This window comes from Chelonoidis abingdonii, chromosome 2 (assembly GCF_003597395.2).
Source record: "Chelonoidis abingdonii isolate Lonesome George chromosome 2, CheloAbing_2.0, whole genome shotgun sequence".
In the NCBI taxonomy this organism is placed as follows: Eukaryota; Metazoa; Chordata; order Testudines; family Testudinidae; genus Chelonoidis; species Chelonoidis abingdonii.
The window spans coordinates 33516348-33536982 of NC_133770.1; the positions used below are offsets into that span (position 1 = coordinate 33516348).

General features: G+C 41.9%; 1 protein-coding gene across 7 annotated transcripts in view; it reads right to left on the reverse strand.

Annotated features, from left to right (window-relative positions):
* JCAD (junctional cadherin 5 associated) overlaps positions 1–20635 on the reverse strand; it is a 101077-nt gene that overhangs the window by 29578 nt on the left and 50864 nt on the right. For 2 of the 7 annotated variants that reach the window (XM_032764153.2, XM_032764147.2), the window contains exons 1-2: positions 9503–9623; positions 5861–5923 (exon numbers count right to left, since the gene is read on the reverse strand). The exons of 3 other annotated variants lie outside the window; for them this stretch is intronic. The gene's annotated coding sequence lies outside the window, so the exon portion shown is untranslated. Of the gene's footprint in view, positions 1–5860; positions 5924–9502; positions 9624–20635 lie in introns of those variants that run through there. 2 more of the 7 variants (XM_075062253.1, XM_032764150.2) reach the window with 2 other exon arrangements.

Sequence of the window (20635 nt, forward strand, 5' to 3'; positions counted from 1 at the left end):
AAGATAAATGATATTGATACCCTGTTGCAGTATCACTGAAAGATGCATATGCTGGACCTAATGAGTGTATACAAGCAGTATTCATCCTGTGAACTGAATGACTGTGCCTCAGCGAAGTGGCAGAACTGGAGAGTGCTGCACAGTGTATGTTTATCTCATCATCCGAGTCTTTGATATACGTTCTCTTGTTCTAGACATAGTTCATTAGAGCCTGACCTGCAGAAATGCTGGGCACTGACAACTCTAATTGAAGCCAGTGGGAGGTGCCATGCCCAGCATCTCTGTAAAGCAGATCTTCATTGAGTAACAACCCCTGCTATGTTATATGTTCACACACAGCTCCCAATGACTTCAGTTGCAGTTCTGAGTGCTCATCACTTCTGCAAATCAGACCTCAGAGTCTCAAGTCAGACACCCAGAAAAAGAGGAACACACAATAGTGAAAAGTTTGGTTTAAGTGACTTGTCTATTTCCTTAGAGAGACAAGATGGCTGAGGTAATATCTTTTATGGGACCAAATTTTGTTGGTGAGAGACAAGATTTTTGAGCTACACAGAGCTCTTCTTCAGATCTGGGAAAGGAACTCCCAGCATCACAGTTAAATACAAGGTGGAACAGATTGTTTAGCATAAGTAGATAGCACATATTGTAAGGGACCATTTGAGGCAGAGTGATCTGTTAACACTTCTGCAGTCATAGGACAGAAAGAGGGGGTTAGTGAACTACACATTGTTGTAATAAGCCATAACTCCAATGTCTCTGTTCTGTCCATAAGTTTTAATGTCTAGCAGAGTAATGAATCTAAGCTCCTAGGCTTGTCTTTTGAAAGTGTTGTGCAAGTTTCCTTTGAGGATGAGGAGTGCTATAGAGTGACTGCTTCGTAAAAAGTGTTCACCCACAAGTGATTTTTTTTCTGTCTTATTTTCCTGTGTGAGTCTCCATGCCCAGCTAGTTCCAATTCTCCTCTTCTGGCCCCTGGTCTGATCTGCATCATCGCTCCCCCTCACTGCTTCTCAGTCCCAGTGTCTCTCTCTGGCCCCTTCCAGAGGCGGATTAGGGTTTTGTGGGGCCCTCGGCCACAGCAAGTGGGGGCCCTTCCCCACCCCTCCCACCTGCAGTCCCCTGTACTCCTGCATTCCTGCCAGGTCATACGGGCTTGCCCCACTCCACCCAGTACTCCTACTGGGAGCGGGAGCAGGAGCAGGGCACGGTGGCTTGCCCCGCTCCACCCGCCCGGTGCGCCTGCCAGAGAGAGGGGTCAGGGCACAGGGGTGCTCATTTTTCCAGGGCACCCCAATTGGCTGAGGTAACTGGGCACAAGTCCCGTCCGCCCAGTGGCTAATCGGCCACAGGGCTCTTCATCCAACTTCAGTCTCATCTCACCCCCTCCTCTTGCCAGGATCCCCACTCCCTGTCTCTGTGTCCCAGTTTCCTTGTCCAGCCAAGCCCAGTCTCCCCTCCTCCGCGCAGCTTCTCATCTAATCTCAGTGGCCAAGGCCCCCTCTGAACAACCAAGGAACTGGCTTCTAGTTCATCCCCCATTTCCCTCACTGGTTCACAGTCCCAGTCTCCCCCCGGATCCCAGTTGCCAACCAGCCCCCGTCTCCCCTCCCTCCTCCCCCACCTGAACATCCCCCTGTCTCCTCAGCTCCCAGCCTCCTTGCCCATACAGTACCAGTCTCCCCCATCATGCACCATCACAGTTTTCCTCTCCTGCTCCAGTCCTAGTCTCAGCAGACCCCCTCTCCCAATCTACTCCTCTTCGTCCTTCACCCCAGTTCAGCTTTCATTGCCTATACATTTCACTCAGACAGCTTCCTCGTAAACTCAGACTTTAAGGTCAGAAGAAACCATCATGATCATTTAGTCTGACCTCCTGCACTCTGTAGGCCACAGAACTACTCAATGTGGAATGAATACTATTAACAATGTGGAAACTGAGGCAAAGAGGTTTTGACTGACCCATGGCCACACAGTGTGACAGTGACACATCCTGAATTAGAATTTAGGATGCCTGAATCTCAGTCTTATGCTTACTCCACTGGACCATGATACCGCTAAAATATTACTTTGGTGTTTAAGTTCTTACAGTGTATTAACAACCACCACCACCACCCTGGTAGGATGCAGACAAGAGAGGAAGATGGGATTGGGCATCTATGGTACAAGTATAGATCTGGGGGGCAGTCCAGAAGAGGGATATTGATGCCACATAAAGTATGCTAACAGGGTGGATTTTCACAGACACAGCAAAAAGCAGATATTCCTGACATAGAGGTCACACCCATGACAAATTTCAAGTTGCTGATCCAAAACACGGGGACACTAGAGCTTCTCAATGAATGAAATGGCTGCAAGATTATTATTTTTTTCAGTAAGAGCAAAACAATATATTTCTCCCAACCTTGTTCTCAGAAACAGATAACCACTTTTAGCTGAAATTTTCGAAAGAAATTCATCCTGTGGCTCATACTCAGCATGGGGAATTTCAGCTCAAATGGTTAAAGTTTGGCAAAGTTACAAGCAATTGAAAATGGGATCTTATATGGAAGTGTTGGGCAGTGCTAGCTTTGAGGTTTAACCTCTATTTCTCAATCTTTTTCTTTTACGTAGCAGATAGTTTATTAAAAACAAATATTTTAAATAGGATCTGGTTTTTACCTTGACCATTTAATCTTCTTTTAAATAGTAAAATCCAATTAGACTGAAAACTCTTCAGGACAAGGAAGTGACCAAATGCAGTTTAATATTTTGTTGAACTGATTCAAAATGAAGTATTTTGGGTCAGTTAAAAAAAAAAAGTGAAATACTCTGATTCAAGTGGTTGGTGTCAGATCACAGACACCCATCACCACAAGGCTGTTAGGAGAGTTTCTATTACAACCAATACCATACTTAGGGGTTCAAAGGCAACAGACCTAACTGAAAAACATCTCTGATGATTGCAAGTAAAAAGTGTATGTCAGGGTCATTGTAGACTGGAAAATGTAACTTTATGTTGTGCATGTCTGAGAGCACACAGGGTCCCATCTCTCTAATTCAGCTCACAAGACGACACAAATCTGTGAATTTTGCATTTAACCTTCACTGCAAACATGCGAGTGCATACATTTTTCCCAAGGAGAAAGCAAAGAGTGTATATGTTCACATTCACTGAAAATCATGGTCCATATTCTACCATCAATTTCTGAGCAGAGTTCTCCAATGAAATTAATCAGGTGTTGTGCCTAATAATAAAATATTATGGCACAATACGGCTCCCAAGAAAGTTTGGAAGTGGGGGCAAAAAAAAGAAAAATATAAAAAGTGTTACTAGATAGAGACTAAATAGCATATTTCAGAGACTGACTCTTGCCATGTAACATATTGGCACAGTGGTGGTCACTTGAGGCACCTGAGCTGAAGCAACATTGTTAGAAGAGTGAGGGAATGGCTCGCAGAGCATTCTCCACTGGAGCCCAGACCTTTGGGAATGGCTCCTGCCCAGGTCTGTAACAGCCTGAGTTTGCTACCCTTCAGGGCATGCTGCAAAGCTTTCCTCCAGTGTTCATGAGAAGACAGGTGCTGGATAGGGTTGTTTGTGGTGATGTGGAACTCTGGTGGGAATTGAATGTGCATTGAGAGTTGAGCCATTTTTCTGGTATATATGTTGTTTTTGGGTAGCCTGGGGGAATAGATCTGGTCTGTTTAGTTATTTTGTGTATTTTAAAAAGTTTGCCCAGTGTGCCCAGAGCACTGGATAAGCATTCTTTTATTGTAGCATGCACAAATCCAGATAAGGTAAACACAAAGGCAGGGGGGGGAATCTTTGAATATTCACCATTATGATCAGCACCAAAGAGCCAGTTTTCAGAATGTCAAGAGCTTGCTGCCACGGATGACAAAGCACCACATTACTAATCTGAAAACAGGCCAAGAGGTTTTTCTTTTTTCTGGTTTATTTTTAATAAAGAAGGAGGAATGATTTTTAAACACTGTTCACTGACATTCCATACTGAAGATGTAACAGGTTCCTAGAGGAGTTGGCGGTGTGTGGTAGAAGTATTTCCTCTGACAGTTCTACTGTTGCAATAAATAGTAAAATATTTTATTAAACAAAAAGTAAACAGCCAACTCCCTTCCCCCCGTACCCTCTGCTTCTCTCCTCCCCCAAAACCCACCTACAAAAGAAAACATGTTTTCAAACTGAGGCACGTGTTCTCATGCTGTTCATGCCGCCTTCCATGGGTAAAATCTGTCAACGCTTTGTTGGAACAAAATAAAGAGAACTTACATTTCTTGACTCTTAAAATTAAGTCCTTGAGAGCCAACAGTTCCACTTTAAATACCTACATGCAAAGCCCCAATAAATTGTTCCCACACTAGCCTATGTGGATTTTTTTTTCTAACCAGCAGAAACAGCTCTCTATTTGGGCAAAACACAGAGGAGATCACCATAATTGTATTTAGTCATATGGAGTAAGAAATGTTTTAATACCGGATCCATCACAGAGCTGGACTTCTTTGAGATGACAGCGACATTGATTATAAAGCTTGGGCTCCATGATCAAAAGGATTACACACATGAGCATTCTCCTAACTACAGCAGGATTGGCCAGCCATTCAGGCCAGGATTCAACAAAACAAACACACACTTTCCCCTCCTGACAAATGCAGTTGGTGGCTTGTGGTGGGGGCTCTGCAGGGTTTGTCCTGGCTTCTCCTCCTTTCAGACACCTCTATAAAGATCATATCTACTGGAGTAAATAGACTCTGAGCACATCTGTGTCTGCTTTGCTCACTTACTTTCACATGTTACCAGCCTCTCTTGCCTCCCATTAGCATACTTCTATGTGGAATCAATGTACCTCTTCTGGACTGCCCCCCAGATCTATACTTGTACCACAGATGCCAAACCCCATCTTCCTCTCTTGTCTGTATCCTACCATATATTCACAGCAAGGCTGTTGTTGTTGTTGTTAATACACTGCAATAACTTAAAGACCAGAGGAATATTTTAGCAGTATCGTGGTCCAGTGGAGTAAGGATAAGACTGAGATTCAAGAATCTCAAATTCTAATTCAGGAGATGTCACTGACACATTGTATGGCCGTGGGTCAGTCAAAACCTCTTTGCTTCAGCTTCCACATTGTTAATATTATTCATTCCACATTAAGTAGTTTAATATTTGGCATTTGACAGTAAGGAAAGCAGAATTTAAGGGCTAGAATACACAAGAAAAGTTATACCAAGATAATATATTGCTCAGGGTGATTTTTTAACCCTAGTGTGGACACTTATACTAGTATAAAGGTATATTACACCAATACAGATTATTCATCTTTCCAAACTAGAATAAAACTATACTAGTACAACTGCAACCAAACTAGGGAAGAGTGTGTTATTTTAATTGCACTGGTGTAGTTAAAGTGGCAAGTCTTTCTAGTGTAGGCAAGCCCTTAGAGACTGAATAGGCAAGTGATAGCCAATCAGTACCACAGAGAAAGAGGGACTGTTTTGAATTTTCAAAAATGGCCACAAATTTTAGAAGCCAACTTTAAGATATATGACTGTCTTTTGCATGCAAAATTAGCAGCCACTTTTGAAAATTTGGGCCAGTATAGTTAACACTATAAACATATTTCCCATCTAATATTGTCTGAGTGATCACTGACCAATTTCAATAATATTCTAATCACGAACTACTTGGGCAATGTGCACACTGTTGCAATCTTTCACTGTCTACTATAATCAGCATTATATTGCACAGAGACATATTCAGCTTATTCCTGCTGTAGATGTTAAAAGATCCCATCAATCTATGTAGATATCTACATTTGGATCTTAAAGGTGGTATAAAGTTGTTGAAAGATTTACCTACCCTCTCCTTTGTAGCTGGACCTAGTGAGTAAGCTTCCCCCAGCATTCCACAAGTCCACAGGCTCTTGAAACAAAGCACAATAGCAAGGTTTTAGCAAGTGAGATAACCCTTTCCACTCATGAAGAGGAAAACAACATCTGTTAAAACCAAACAAATTGGTGTAATGAGTTCAGCAAGAGACCCAAAGGATTTTGAAGACATAGCTCTCGGTTGGGTCAACACACTGTGAAAAGAAAATTACAAGAGAACAATTGTTTCATACTCTGCTCTCCTATCCCTAAACTCCCTCAAGATTAATTAGGATGGACTCTGGCCAAATTCATTAAAATAGAAGATCTGGGCAGGACCTTGCAGCCTGCTCATAAGCAGCTCGAAAATGATGGAGAAGTTCAGAAATGCCTCACCCTCTGACCAGATCTGCTTTTGGCAAAACCAAGTATGCATGTGCCATGTCACTGCTGTGACAGTCAGGAGAATTATTTTAAAATGATCTTGTCTTAATTAGATAGCGACGCAGAAAACATTTGCTTTTCCCCACTGAACAATAGATCCTTGTTTATTTTGTGTGTGCTCTTTAGGTCGTGAGAAAGCCAGTCAAGTTATGTATCTAACAATATACTACTGTAATCTGTTAACACTCGAAAGCCTAAAACCTACAGATTCAGTCGGATTAGTATTTTCTGAGCACAGGAGAATGTGTTTTACAGCCAGCAATTTTGAATAATGCTACAGGAAGTGAGGACATAACCTAGGGCCCCATCCTGAAAACAATGGGCTAGAGTGTGATTTCCCAATCTGTCTTGTGTATGTAGTGGTGTGGTGTGCTGCCATGCCACCAAGGAGCAGTGTAGGGAAGGAATCGTGCCTCAGAGATTCACCATCCCACTCTGCAATCCAGGCGATAGTAATTTGCTATTGGTCCTTTCTAGATTACAACCCCTATTCCATGGCAATTCAACTGCACAGGCTGGTGCACTGGGGAAGAAGCACAGAACCAATGTTCCTGTCACTACCCACTCTCCTGCTTTGTGGAGAATAGTGGGCACACAATAAGAGTCGCAGAACCAGGTCCTAAGTGAGTAAAAGCCATGCGATTCCTCGCCAATTCGTACTGCAGTAATTTATTCAGAAGTTGCTTATTCTGTTCTTTAACAATTGAATTTAATTGGGTTATTATTTTCCACGTAACTGTTTATAACAACAACAAATGGTAGCATCTTTTTTGACTTAATGCAGACCCTTTAAAGCAATGAAAGGAAAACGGTTCAGCTACTGCTCAGGAGTGTGGCTGAATGCTTTAGGCTAGAAGGCAAGGTACGCATTGCACTGTCACTAAGATTTGGTTTCCTGACAACACGGTTCAAAATGCTTGCTCGTGCAGTTGTACTCAGATTTTTATTCAAGAGCGTGAGCTGAAGTGTCTTAGCTCCTGGGACCTCTAACAAGGAAAAACCAGTTTTTCTGAATCCTTAACAAAAACTCAATCCAGAAGAGATTCCATAGAGACACAAAAGTCCATTGGCAAGGATTTGATGCCCAAATCAAGGCTCTAATTTGTAGTTCTAGGACAATTTAAAATGTAATATTCAGCCTAATACCCAATGGAAAAACAGGTTTTTTCTTCTCTTTGCAATTGTAACTGAGTAGTGTAAAAGGGCCCGCTTATAATAGAAAGCGCAAAGACTAATAATAAACCTTTGCAGCCTCAGGTTTAAGGCCGATTCTGCAAACTAATCTGTGCAAGTGGACCACCACTAAAGTCCATGGGGCTCATATAGACACAGGGGTAGCTGTATAGATCAGGCCAAGGGATTAGTGCCTATGACTGTATTATCACATTCTAACAATCAGGTTTTTAAAGGCAATTTTAGTTTTTAAGACAGGCATTAACTTGATTGTGACTTTTCATGAGAGTAAAGTTAAGCATGAGTGGGGTCACATTTGCAGAACCAGGGCCTTTTGCCTCACTAAAGCATTCATCTCTCCTGGTCAGAAAGTGGGTTACAGTGTGGGAGAAGACTGGAATTAACATGTAGAAAAGGGACACGAACAGAGACAGAAGTCACAGACAGTACCACACACACACGCTTTTCAGGGTGAAGGCAAGTTTGTAGCTTTAAAAGAGAGAAAATAGCAAAGCTGGAAAGAAATTCAAAAGCTAGAGAGTGAGAGAGGATTGCTTCAAAGTCTGTTTTCTTAGTTGGTGTGCTTAGACACAAAATAAGATTATGGCTCTTCACAAAAAATACTTTGCAAGATTTGGGGATTTAACTAGATGTGTCTTTAACTTAGTTACAAAAACGCTGGTGTTTCTCATGTCTACTGCTAATTCACCCGCCATGGGGGGGAAGGAACAAAGGTTAGTCTCCAGTAGCTGCCTGGTATTAACTGTCCACACATTTTGTCTCCCATGTATAAATTAGAGTAACTGATGCTTTGTTGTTATGATTCTAGAGTGGAATTTAGTTTCTGAAACATCCAGATGGATCTCAAGCATTAAATTTCTGTTATTCCTGGCAAGAAGCTAATGCAGGTTCTCCTATTAGTAAGCTATTTTGTGTTGCAGCAGAACAGTCATCTCCCTGCTATAAAGTACCTAAATGTTTCATTTTATGGCTAAACTGGTAACATCTTGAGAGAGGTGCTTGGAAAATCAGAGACTCTGGGCTGGCTATAGTGCTCAACAAACAATCTTTACAGCATCTCCCTTACAGGGGCTTAGTTGGGAATAATAAACACCATAAGAAAACTCGTGGGATCTGGCAGCAAGGCACCATGAAGGAGGCATGTAGCACAGAGGCACTTAGATTTCACAGTCACAGATTACCAAACCCTAATCCCTAAAGCACTACACCCTCTCTGTGAGGGGTGGTGCTTTCCGCAGCCTCGGTTAACATCATTATTTCTTTGATGCAACATTTTAAAAGTCAAAAATGTGGGGGGAAAGTCTGTAAACTTTGCAGGGCTATCAATACAGAAACTGAATCAATTAACCAGCAGGTCACCTGAAGTGACCATAGGCTGCAATTTAGGGCAGAAGACTCATTAGAAGCCTACAGCTGATCTAAAACCTGCCCTGAAAATATGATCTCTTTCCACTGCTGTGCGGCAAGCCAACCCTTCTGCTCTGAGCTCTTCGATTCCACCTCCCCAGTGCAAATGGATAAGGGGAGCTCCTAGCAGCAGACTTTAGGTCCCCCTATGTCCAAGCCAAATGGGGAACACATACCTCACGTAGTCTTCAAACAACTGAAGGAGAGAGCCAAACTACTTGTAAACACATACTCTCTGGTACTCAAACGGTTACATCTGCAACTAGCACCAGCAGAGACCAAATAATCTACCGCTGCTCCAGCAAAACTATTAATCTGTTTGAAAACAGTCAGAGCAACATATGCAGCATACACTCAGACCTCCGGAACAGGGCAAAAAGCCTACGGTTTGACATGAGGAGAGAAACTTAGAGATGCAGTTTGAATCGTTGGCAGCTGCATGACAGCTTTGCAGTGGATTGGTTCGTTTTTGCAGCATGCTTTACAGAAAAACAAAGCCACCCACACAATTCCCTTGAATCTTAATTCAAGCTGAATAAATTAAGTGGCTTTAACTTGGAGATGTAGGAAGAGAATGTCACTGACTTACCAAGCGGCTCCTCCATGCTTCCCTCTGTTCTCTGCGTTTGGGAGTGTTGTGAGCGAGCCCAGCCTTGCATGAAGCAGTCACTGCGGAGCATGCCTAGTGCAGACAGCTTGCCTTGCCTTTCCTCCCCAGCAGCTTAATGACTTTCAAGTGAACCTCAAGCTTCCTGCAAATTATTAAAGATTCCTCCACAACAGAAAACTTTTTTTTTTTAAAGGAATAAACAACTCTAGTTTCAACCCAAGTGGCATGGCTGTTGTGTAATTCCATCTGATCTCTCTTCATTATCACCTCTCTGAATATTCTAGCCATGTGAAGTAGCTTAGCCCCCAGGATTAAGAACATTCTTGTTACTGTGCTGCAGATATATTATACATACACACACACCCTTCAAACATCAATCTTCACAAACGTTGGATGCTGGGTTAAGATGAAATGGGGCCCAGATCCAATCCAGACCAAGGGCTCCCCCCAAAGCAAAGAGCAGCCCACCACAAATCAAATACTCTTGCCCCCCCCCAACCTGATAATCATCCCTCATGTTCCACGTCCCTGTGACAGACCCCCTGTGGAGCCCCCTCCTACAGATCTGAACTTTGGCCCCAGCCTTGCAACTTGTTTTGTGTAAGTGGAGGATCTTGCTGTGCAGAACAAGTTGTTGGTTTTGGACCCTCGGGAGTTTATGGGTGTATGGGTTCCCCTCCAGCCCAAGGCCTAGATCTACAGCTCCATGAATCCTGCTCTAATCCACCCCTGTAAACGTGCTTACTTGTGCAGTGGGAAATCAGTCCTGTGCAGCACTTCCAGGAGGTAAAGCATACACACTGCATTTGAAAGCTAAATAAAAGGGAATGTCTGAGGAGCTATGTGGCTGGTTAGCTTCAAGCCGATATCCCCATCACTCTGAGCAGTGTGCCTTTGCAGGCCTCCCACACAGGCGTCTAGCTATGAAGCCGAGTCAGACAGACTTCCAAATGCAGTATCCTCCCAGAAAAACAACACCGGGGAAGCAGAAAAACGTGGCCCAAGAGCACCAGCCACCAGTTCTGACAACAGCAGACTTGCTGGGAACATCCTTCAGCATGGGGTATATTGCTTCCTTTGAGAGGACAAACAAAACACCTCCAGCTCTCCTACAGGAGCTGCTGAGTCTGTAAGTGCTATTCAGTTAATAAGAAAAACATTAGCTCTCTCTGTGCATGGAAAATCTGTAGGATGGAAGATTATAGTCTATCAAAGGGAAAATAGGATGCACTTTTAAAATTAATGTTGTCTCACAGGCTTGGCTGGTACCCAGGACAAGAAATCAAAGGTGTCCCCTCCTCCTCTAGAGAAAAGTGCTTTTGGGGCACCTGGGAGCCAGGATGCTGGTGGCAGGAGATGATAATCATCGCATGTAGGTGATGGCTGGAGAGACAACCCTATGCTTCCAAATCCACCCACCGGCAGCTTCTCCAAACTAAAACACAGAATTATTTGGCTTCTGAAGTGCACCCAGATAGGCCTGTTGTAATAGAATCCTGTCCCAGCTAGCTCTGTTTTAATGATACTACTACCAGAGTTGGCCCAATGCGATTTGAGTAATTTAGTTGATGAATTTCATGATCTCTTTTAAAGAGGAATTGGAGAAATATTTTTTCCATCATTTGCTCAAGCTATAGAGCTGAGCAAATCATGGGTGAATAGATTCCAGCTTAGTGAAATTTTCCATATTTCAGAGTCATTTCTTTCATTAATCACTTGGCTTTACCCTGCCTACCCAAGGCTTTCAAAGGGCTTTGACCATGTTCATGATCAGAGCCTCACATCATCCCTGTCAGATATGTGATGCACTATAGCTCCATTACACAGCCAGGGAAACAGGAAGAGAATCTAAGTGACTTGCCCAAGGTCATCCCAAGAGTATGCAAAAGAGCCAGTATGGAATACAGATGTCCTGCTCCCCCATTCTTAAGCTTTAGCCATAAAGACTACCCTTCTCCAGGCATTTTCTGTTATCTAACAATCCTTTTTTCTTATCTAACCTGCCAGCACTTAAGCACATGCATAACTTTCCACACGAGTACTCCCCACTGACTCCAGTGGGATGTCACTGCCTTCAATGAGGCTACTCACATGCATAAAGTTATGTATGGGCTTAGTACCCACAGGATCAAGGTCTGTGCAGAAAAAGCTACATAGTGAAAGCTGTACTCCTTTTGCTGCTAAATGCCTACACCATGTTTCAGCCAGCTACACTCATCATAGAAAAATTACATAGTCTCACTACAACCATAGGGGTTTTATCACAGATACTCCCTAGATGTGGTAACACAATTTGCCAGTCAGAAGGACTGACAGTGGACTGAACATTTAAATCTCTTCACTGTGTTAAGAAAACTGGGAGGTAGTTCAAATAAAAAATAACCAGAATCTGATTTTTTGCAAAAACCGTTCTGGGATGATTAGTGTCATTTGCATGTGTGTAGTCTTACCTCAGTCACCAACTGTTTGCTATTCTATAGCAGCTGTTCACTAGGAGAACAGAGTCATGGGAAGCAGCATTGTTTACTTCCCCCTTCCTCCTTGGCCTCAACACCTCTCACTTGTTATTGTGGTGTTTACTATGCAATATACAAAACACCTCTTCACTCCAGAGCTGGTAATTTCACAACTCTGCTGATTTCATTAGAGAAAGGCTGCCATGGCATTCAAGGGAGTGAGAATGGGGTGAGCTGCCAATGTAGAGAAGGTATTGTTATTTATTGAGCACCATCAGGGTGCAGAAAAAAGGAAAGGACAGTGTTTGCCTCAAGGGGTTTACAATCTAAGCACAGTACAAATACACAATCCACCATATAATCGGATACTGCTCACATCTCAGAGCAGTGTGGATATTTTTTGGTAATGTAATTTTTCAGAATTCTTAGATTGGAGCCTTGCTATTGATAGAATTATGGAAGAAGTGCAGAGCTGTCAACTCCAGCGATTTTATTGGAAATCTTGCCATAGTTCCTGTTTTGTTTAAAGTCCCAGCTCTTGGAGCTGCGAATCTCAACTTTCATTTAAAAAAAAAAAAAAAAAAAAGGTTCTGAAAAGCCTGACAATGTGAATTCAGTGTAACCTAAATACTCAGAAACTGGATGGCAAATATTTTTAAAAAAGGATTATTTTTAAAAAAGCTAAATGATTTTTAAGCCATAATGCCTGATGTTTTGGGGCCAGACTCGTGGTTTTTAAACGCTCAGGGGTGGCAGTTCTGGAAGTGCATGTGAGGGATAGAGCTGAATGAGAGAGGATGACTTGTGGATAAGGCACTGGACAGGGACTCAGGAAACCTAGGTTCTGTGCCTGGCTCTGACGCTATTTTGCAGTGTGACCTTGAGAAAGTCATTTCACTTCTGTTTCCTCTTTCACCCTTTGGACTCTAGATTTCTCAAAGCAGATATTGTCTCTTACTGTGTGTTTGTACAGCACCCAGAAAAATGGGCCCTTCTCTAAGCTGGGGCCCTGTAGCTGCTTCTATACTACAATAGTAACTCCAGTGAGAAGATCGGGGCTAAAGTAAGGAGGAGCATGGGACATGGTGAGGGCCGTCCTGGCTGAACAGTGCTTCCCCACAGGTCCCTCTCCACCTTGATTGATGTAGGGAGCTCCACATCCTGGTTCAATTGACTCCAACCTCTGGAGAAGAGGGAAGGTGTTTGGCACTCAAGAGTATGCAGATTCAAGCATCAAAGGGATTGAAAAAAGTAAAAGATAGCAGTGGGAGAAGTGTTCAAGAGGGGGGACATTTCGGAGAGGAAATTGGAAAGAAGAAAGGAAGGAAAAGATGTGAATGGGGGTGGCACTGTGCAGGATCCAAAAGGTGAAGGCGTTGGGGGAAGGAGAGAAGAAGCCGTGGAGGGATCCTGAGAGAGGAGTGACACGATCCAGTAGCAGGAGCATTTTGTTAGCAATAGCATTTTGTACAGACTGCAGAAGGCAGGGCGAGCACAGGGGAGAAGGTTTCAGAATTGCAGGAAGACATAGCCGAGGGTTGGACTAGGACCCAGGGAAGGAGGCAAGCCGAGCAGGAGTCCTAGGTAAAGTTGCCACCTATTCACTCAGCTCATATTCTGACAAGTGTCCTTCAGGACATTTAAAACAGTTTCAAAATATCTGGGGGTGACAGATTCCCAGCACAGGAATGCAGGAGGTTTGGTCCTGAGGAACTAGAAAGCAGCATCCATAAGCTGGAGTCGGTGGCTAGTATGGAAAGAAAACTGCTATATCTGTAACCCTGGATAAGGTGTTGTGTCCTATCTAGTGGCACCAAGACCACTTAGAGCAATTAATGAGTCTGCTCTACAGCCTTCACTAAGAGGCATAAGGCTTTTAGCTCATACAGTAGAGACTCATGCATTTAGCTTCAGAGGTCCCAGGTTCGATCCTGCCTGTCTCGACAGGGGGTCTGTCGGTGTTACACATCCAAAGCTGGAACATACAAATACAGAAGAAACTGGCTGGATAGGGGAACATATAAAAGTAATAAGCAGGGAGCACAGATGAGGGAACAAATGCAAACCATGCAATGGTCAGGTCTTTGCGGCAACAGCAGTCTTGCTTCTTTGGGGTACTGGAGCCTAGGTCACTTCTTTGCAATGGTGATTGAGTGGGAAGCACTGCACTGCTCAATGCATTTCCCTGCTGACTTTCTGGTTCACTTTGGGCCGAATTCTGCTTTCAGTGAAGTCAGGAGTTTTACCATTGACTTCAGTGGGATCAGGACTTGGCCTTTAGCATTTCTTTCCCAACTGCTGATTCCCCTAAGGTTACAATTCATATTCCACCCTTGGCTTTGCTCATCAGGGTTAGTGCTTTCCCTCCATTTCTGCTAAGCTCGTTATTAGTGCTATGTCTCATTTCTGGAAGTGACCTTGTGTCAATGGTTTTTGCACACCGCCTGGTTGGGAATGTGATAGAGGCTAGAGGTGCAGGCCCAGCAAGTGTTCAGTTAATGACACAGGACTGAAAACAAACACTTTGCATGGTTTGTTTTTTTTCCAATGAGTAAGTTAATTGATTTTTCATAATTTTCTCTATAGCTTTTGTTGCTAGTCTATCACTGTATTCTAGACCATATGCTGAAACCACCACATACCTGAGAGTTACCATAACTAACTAGTCACAGATGTAGTATTGAATCCATGGCTATTTTTCCTCTCTCTTCTGTCCTATATGGCACACATTACAGCCATAATATATTAAACTTTCTTGGAACAGATGCTATTCATAAGCAAAATTACCATTATGCATTTGCAGAAAAACATGTTACATTGCCCATACAGTCAGCAAACACCTGTTTATAGAAATGGCACCTTTTTTTCATTTGGAGCATGTTAGCTTGAAATATTTTACAGTTACGTGAAGGGAAGAGTCAAGACTTGCCACAGAGAGGAGATGTTTTCATTTGTCAGTTCTTTTCTGCTTCTTCAGCAGTATTTTTGACCCTCGTCACTTGGGGATTCAATTTCTTAGCAGCTTCAACAGCTTCCTAAACATTCTTTAGCAAGTAGATTAGAAGGGCTGCCTTTCAGTGGTGGGGAATCAGTCAAGGTATTTTTCAGTGGTTATTCTTTTAAAATAATTGAACATGTATTTAGAGTTCTTGAAAAGTGTGGTATTGGAAGCTGTGGGGAACTAACTTCTGTGTTTAAGTCACTGAACTGATAGAGCATGTGTAGCAGCAGTGTAGGTTCCTTGCACAGCTTGGTCAGTGTGCTTCAGCCCTGACCTAGAGGGACCACTTCAAGGGATCTTTCAAGTCTGTTCAGTCTTTGGCCTCCCTACTGAGGCTCGCTGTGGTGTTAGACTTTGTGCCTTGGACACCTGGGACACTGGGACAGGTAAGAGCATTTGGTGCACAGATAGGGGCACTAGTGGTGGAATTAATACACTACATTAATTAAATTCCTTCCTCCTCCCCCCCTCAAACATAGGATTTCAGCTAACACTTAAACTGAAACTGCCTGGAGCCCCTAAAACATGAAATAATAATGGGAAAAATAAGCTCCTAAAATACAGCAGAACCTCAGAGTTATGAACATGAGAGTTACAAACTGACCGGTCAACCACATGCATTTAGAACCAGAATTATGCTATCAGGAAGCAGCAGAGACCAAAAAAAGGCAATACAGTACAGTACTTGTTAAATGTAAATTACTAAAAAAATTAAGGGAAAGTTTACATCAAAGATTTGACAAGTAAGGAAACTGTTTCTGTGCTTGTTTAATTTAAATTAAGATGGTTAAAAGCAGCATTTTTCTTCTGCATACTAAAGTTTTAAAGCTGTATTAAGTCAACATTCAGTTGTAAACTGTTGAAAGAACCAAAATGTTTTTGTTCAGAGTGATGAACATTTCAGAGTTATGAACAACTTCCATTCCTGAAAACCCCAATTTTATAGCCCCATAGCCTGAGCCTCATGGGCCCGAGTCAGCTGACCCAGGCCTGCTGCTGTACCACTGGTCTTTTATCACAGTGTAGACATATGCTAAGTGTCTGAACAAGGCTTACAGAACCCTCTGTCTATTTATGAAACTTTTCTTTTCACCCTGTGACCATGTCACAGAAATTTCCTGAGTGGAGTTCTCTGCCTCGTCATTTCTCACATGAACTCCAGAAAATCCCCAATGTCAAGCAATTGTTATCTAGACCCAATATGAACTAAATTGATTACAAACTAAGTGAGAAAGGGACCAAATCTTTGCCAGAACTGGCTAGCTGAAAATTATTCTGGCATGGACTGGGGGAATCTCTCAGCTGGTGTAAAGTTAGCAGAGCCAGCACTTGCGCCAGTCACCCCCAGCTTGGTATAGAGGATGTCAGGGACAGAGGGACCTATTGGCACCGGGGTAGACCTCTGTTCTGCTGATCGTCAGCTGGTGTAGGGGCCCTAAGAAGAGCTCAGATGCAGAAGAAAATCTGCCCTAAACGATAATGAAGTCTGTTACACTGCAGCACAGAATACTGCACCTTAGACCTATGATATGTTTCTAATGTTTATTTTAGAAATGTATTGCTCTGTAGAATTCTGGTCCCTTGAACTAGCTTCATGAATGTAATATGGAGTGCTGAGCTCAACTCATTAAAGATTAGAAAGACATGGATCGTCTTATAGTTAAAGCAAAGGGCTAAGAGTCAGGAGATGTGGGTTCTGTCCACAGAACCATGGCCAAGGAAACCATGCTAGCATTTTTCTAGAGAACTGTGCTTACACCAGTCAGCACTCAAGCCTTGTCTACACTGGCAAAACTACTCATTGTTGACAATGGGTATCAGCAATTGCTCAGCTAAACCCATTGTCGACACCTACTGTTAGCAGTTCATCATTTTCAAATACAGACCAGGTTTCTAACATGATTTCCTGGTCTGGAGAATATGGGGAATAAATTACCAGCAAACGGTGTGAATCCCATAAGAGTCAGGTGATGAAGGGCCTTAGTAAGTGTGTAGCTGTAATGAGAAAAATAAATTAGTGCAACAAAAGATAAAAAGCAATAGGCCTGGTCCAGATCTCATTTACAATGGCATAGAGCCCTGATCCTGAAAGGTATTAAGCAGCTCCTGGGAGGTACTAATGCCTTCAACTCTCATTAACTTCAAATGGTAGTGGAGGGCACTCACCAACTCCCAGGAGGTGTTCAGCACACTGTAGAACTGAGTCCTAAAGCTGAAGTAACTCCACTGAAGTAGTAAGGCTCATCCTGGCCTCACTTGTACCACTGTAAATCTAGTCTCAAAGGAGTCACTCCAGATTTACACAGATGAAAATAGGATCTGACCAAATGGTGTTACACTGGTGTGAGAACAGAATCAGGTCCAATATACCCTCCGTATTTGTGAATGGCTAAGTAATGATGCCCAGACACCCTTAGCCTCCTTTATTAAATTAACTGTACAACTAGTTGAAAAGAGCAATTCCACTTTCAGAACAGCTGCATACACATTCTCAGGTGCTAGAAGTCATTTAACTTACAAAGACATAGCGTATATCATGAGAAACTCACCTGTTCACTCATATAAAAAGAGAGATTGAAATGACTGGGGTTGTGTTTCTGAGAGAGGAGAGGTGATGAAAGCATCTAAACATTGAAGGATAAAAAGAAGGTATGGTAGACTGAGAGTTTCTATTCACCTGTCTCATAATATAAGAACAAGGGCAAAATCAATGAAACTGGAGGGCACCAAATTCAAAACTAAGACGAAAGAGGATAAGAGCAAATTATTTTTCACACAAGCAACTGGTTGGACTGTGGATCTCATTGTCACAAGATATCACTGCAGCCCAGAGCATGGCAGGAACCAGAAAAATTATATCGATAACAAAAACAATTACTTACTATAATAAATATTCAAAAATAGGAGTTTGGAAGGAATATAATCCTTCAAGTTTCAGGGCATAAACTAACCTCTAGCTACAAGAGGGTTAGGAAGAAACTGTCTCTGGAGCAGTTTACCCCATAAATGACTACTAAAGGGTTTCTTCCTCTGAAGCAGCTGGTATTGGCCACCGTCAATATTGATCAAATATTGGACCAGGTAGAGGTTGGGTTTGATCCAGCATTGCAATTTCAAGGTTCCGTGTTTGTTATTGGAAGGTAAGAGAATTATATCTTCAAAGATTTTTTTTTCACAAAACTGAATTAGGATATCATAGGAGTTAGAGAAGGAAAAGGACTAAATCACTTAGTCCATCCACCTGCCAGAGCAAGAATACTCCTCACAGTATGTTACCTAGTACCTTGTCTGGCATAGTTTCACATATCGCAAGTCACTGGGCTTCCATAGGTCAATGGGGAGTTTTTCATTCTTCAAATTATTCTTTTGGAAAAAAGAAAATCAACAAAATGGCACCCATTGGTATGAAACAATGGGAAATTGGTTTGATACAGTGGTTTCCTAATTTAACACAGAACACTGCGTCAAAGGCAATGATGCAATAATATCTTTAGCACAGCATTTTATGTTACAGTAGGAAAGTAACTAGAACAGTGACCAAGCCGTGAGGTAAGTGCCAGTAATAAAAATAGCTTATTGTAAGTGCTTTGTGCTTTAGACCCTACAGTTCTTTAGAGTTTAAGAGGGAGGAAACCAATAGGCTTCTATAGAAATTAAATAGAATTTTATAAATATTATTTTATGAACATAAATCCTTTTTGAACCGTTCTACAGATGTTAATGAGGAATTATTCCCCTGATATAGAATCATTTGGTTGATTTAAAAGTATCTATAGCAAGGATAACATTCTATGTGACTCTTCCATAAGGAAAGTAGTTAGTATATGATAACCATGGTGCGGTGTGGAGAAACATGCATCTTCTATAGACACATCCAGATAGCTCTCTGAGAGACTGCAGAACCCCTCCAAACCATTAGGCCCTCACAAAAAAGAAACGCACTACCCGAGGAACTAAAGAACTACAATAATTTTGAATTGACAAGAATATTTTGAGGGCAGTTTTTGGTTTTGAATTTGAACTGCCATATTTACCTCAAAATACTAGCGTTATAGAAGCAACTGTCATCCACTGAGTTAAACAGTAGACAGAAAAATATAGATACATGTCCTTAACTGAGGAACACTGAGCATTGGACAATCCAATTCTGAGGTGGGTAAAGTTCTTGTTATCTAACTGATATATACCAGAAGTGCCACAATTTTTACAAATCCAAACAAATCCTGACATGGGAGTTTATACAGATTCTGGAGCTGCTGGAAAGAGGCCAGGGAAATGAACCAATCTAAGAGCAGCCCATCAAGGCAGGAACAGGGAGAGCTATTCTACATAGTTATCCAATGTCACAAATGATCCTTAATATTTCTATGGGGCCCTAGGATTACGCTTTTAACAAGTTTTTAATAGAAAATCATTCTAAAATTACTGACTGGCAGGCGACACTGCTATCCAACTCTTCCATGGTTGTACTGTTATCTATGCAAAAGCATTGGTCCACTTCGGTCCAATGTATGTTGGACATATGAGTCCAGGCAAAATTATCTCTAGATGAAGCATACCAGTTGCACAAATGCATGATAGACCAGCTTCATTTTCCCTTGAACCCCTCGTAACATGGAGAGATTCTGCCTTTAGGTGAGCTTCTGCCTTTTAGACAAACAGGTGCGAGTCTCACTGCATTCAGTGCATGGCCTGTGCACATATACAAAGGCAGAATTTATCCCAGTGCACATTACACACTTCCTCTTTTATATACACTTAGGACTAACCGCTAATGTCTCACTAAAATCTTAGCTCCACTCCACTGGAAATGCTTCCCAAGGAAGACCAACTAAGAGCTGCATGATTTGGCTGTTTTAAAATAAAATAAAGTGTGTCTACTCTAATGCCCTCTGAACACACACTGGTGATGACTAAGAGAAATGTATATTAGTGATGAATAAGTCATGTTAATTACACCGATTCTTCCCAAGGGTCATGGTAATGTTAGTATAGTATATTTACATTAAAAGGCTAGGAAAGAAGTAGTCACCCTACCAAGATGAAAGTCTTTGAAATCTATTAATTCTTTATACCAATAGCCTTTTGTCAGAAAATTGTTATTACAAACAAATCTTGTTAGGAGGTAAAAGGCATCAGCACAGATTGTTACTTTCGTGTTATAACTTTTTTTTTTTTAAATGAAGTTAAGGTGTTACCTTCCATTCTGGAATACAGAGGAAGTACCAGTGCTTAATTAACCGGGGCTAAACATTACAACAATAAAATCCTTTATTAGGCAAAGTCTCATTTGGATTAATAAGAAGGAGCTAATGTACACTTTATTAGGCTTTTTTTTTTTAAATCCAGGAAAATATGATTTAAGGCTGCCATTGCATCTTTAACTTGCCAGGTTATGCCCATATGGTTCTCTTGTAGGGGGCTCAGAACTATAGTTGTACCTGTATACAATGCCATATGTACCGCACTTAGGATCAAAAGGGTAAATAAAGAATACTGTGAAAATCTTAATTAATCACTTCTTTGTTTTTATTGGTTTAAGTCCCAATCCTGACATTGGATGGGTTACAAGCATTGTGAGAAATAACCTTCAAGTACCCTTTCATTAAAGGCGTGAATAATGAGAGGATACACTTGTACTGTACAAATTCTTTT